Source organism: Myotis yumanensis, unplaced genomic scaffold, assembly GCF_028538775.1.
Source record: "Myotis yumanensis isolate MYYU_CA2020_CCGP unplaced genomic scaffold, mMyoYum1.0.hap1 SCAF_4, whole genome shotgun sequence".
Classification (NCBI taxonomy): domain Eukaryota; kingdom Metazoa; phylum Chordata; class Mammalia; order Chiroptera; family Vespertilionidae; genus Myotis; species Myotis yumanensis.
The window spans coordinates 60322897-60325285 of record NW_027223755.1 but is presented as its reverse complement, the minus strand read 5'-3'; positions in this window follow the sequence as shown (position 1 = coordinate 60325285).

Below are 2389 nucleotides of genomic sequence, written 5' to 3'. Positions count from 1 at the left end.
CTTTTGTGTTTATTCTTACTACAACACAGTGCCAGAGTAACATTTTCTTTTTTTTCTTTTAATACTTTTCAGTAATTATAAATAACTCTATATCCTAAAATAATATAGTATGAAAGCCTGGCTTTTAAGAAAGTTGGCAATATGGCTACCAAGAGTGGTATTTTCTTGGAAAACTCACCAGAAATTAGAGTTTAGCCAATTTGAAACTAACAACCACATATTTGAGTTTATATTTTTTCAATTAATTGTGCATTTGACGTTAAATGGACCTTACTGAATAAATAGGTGTGCAGTTCCATGTAATTTCTGAGGTTACAAGTTGCACAACTAAGACAACTCAATACTACATGTTGAAGGGAATGACGGTGAAAGATTACCTTCAAGTAATAATTGGTTTTGGTTTGCCCTGACCTGTTTGGCTCAGTGGATAGAGTGTCGGCCTGTGGACTGATGGGTCCTGGGTTTGATTCTGGTCAAGGGCACGTACCTTGGTTGCAGGCGTATCCCCAGTGGAGGGTGTGCAGGAGGCAGCTGATCAATGTTCCTCTCTCATCAATGTTTCTAACACTCTATCCCTCTCCCTTCCTCTCTGTAAAAAATCAATAAAATATATTTTTTTAAAAAATTGATTTTGTTTTGAACTATTTACTTTATCCCAATGCTAATTATTTTTATTTATATTCTCAGAGATATATAAAGGCTCATTTTCTTTTTAACTACACTGACTTATTTTTTTATTAAGGTAAAATTTACATACAATAAAATTCGTTCATTTTAAATGTATTGTTTGATGAATTTTGGTAATTGAATACTGTTGTATAACTGCCACCACAATCAAGAAATAGAAAATTCCCATAACCAGGTGATCCTTTCTAATGTTATTCTGTGTAGTGTCTTATGTTCAATAAAAGAACATTTTGACCTACCTGTGAATGCCAGGCCAGCTTCTAAAACACTGAGCACTTGCCTGACCAGTGTTGCTCAGTGGATGAGTGTCAACCTATGAACCAGAAGGTCACGGTCCGATTCCCAGTCAAGGTATATGCCCAGTAGGGGCCATTCAGGAGACAGTCAAACAATGATTCTCTCTCATCATTGATGTTTCTATCTCTCCCCCTCCCTTACTCCCTGAAATCAATAAAAATATACTTAAAAAATAAAAACCCTAAGCACTTACTGTTAGTGTTGAATAGTTCTGAATATCAGGATTCCTCTTTCATAATTCCCTTTTAACTAAGAACAAAATATTAATCAGAAGATATCTTTTACAGCTTCTCAGTACCAAATATATATATATATATAATATTGGAATAAATATACTTTTAGCTAGATATAATGTCTCTTTTTATACAAGGGAAACCCTTCTCCCTATATATAGCAATTCCATCTCATATCACTAAATTAAGTCTTTTCTCTTACAATTTTCATCTCTTCCTTCTAAAACTTTCATTTCTTCTTTATACTGTATCATTCCTATCAGTACACAAATTTTCTCTATTATCTCCAACATTAAAAATAAACTTAAAAAAATTTTTTTTCTTGCTCCCTCATTTTCCTCCAGCTTTTATAGCACTCCCTCAGGTCAAATTAAACACTTAACCACTGTACACATTCAGAGTCATCATTTCATCTTCTTCTATTTATTTTAAACCTCACCTAATTGTCACCAGCATTTCACAGCAGCAGCTAGCATCAAGGTCACTATTAACCTCCATATTGTCTAAGTTATGAGTTAGCTCAGCCCTCATTTTACTTGACTGATCAGCAGCATTTGACATGATTGCTACCTTATTTTGTAACACTGCTGTCATTATATTTTGCAGTAGTGAGATCTTGTTTTCTTCGAGTACTTCTTTATCTACTCTGATGGACTTTTTTCTCTTTGCTGATATGCATTTTGAAGGATTACCTTGGATTGAGTCCTACCAATTTTTTTTTCTATGTTTACAGTTAATCTGTGGTTGGTCACAGTCAAGCGATCATACCAGCTACAGAGAAAAAATTTCAAAATTTGGTCTCCATCCCAGACCTTTCCCCTGAATTTTAGCCATTTGAATCCACCCAGCATCTCAAATATGACGTACCTTAAGCTATTCTCTTTACTGTCTTCCTCTATACGATAGTGTCTCATATCTGTTAGCATCCTAGGAATCCATCTAAACCAGTCATCATTCCCACCTGGGATGATGCAAACTATTTTTCCATAGAATTTCTTGCCAGGTGGCTTCCTTTTAGTTTCTGCTGATGTGAGTATCTGGGATGAAATTGGAAGGTGGTAAGAATTATAATATATTTTTATGGCTTCTGAGGATTTCTGGCAATGGCTGTTCTAGCATTGCTGGTGGAGACAGCAGTAGTGAGCAAAATGTGAGGAGCAGGAGTTACAGCG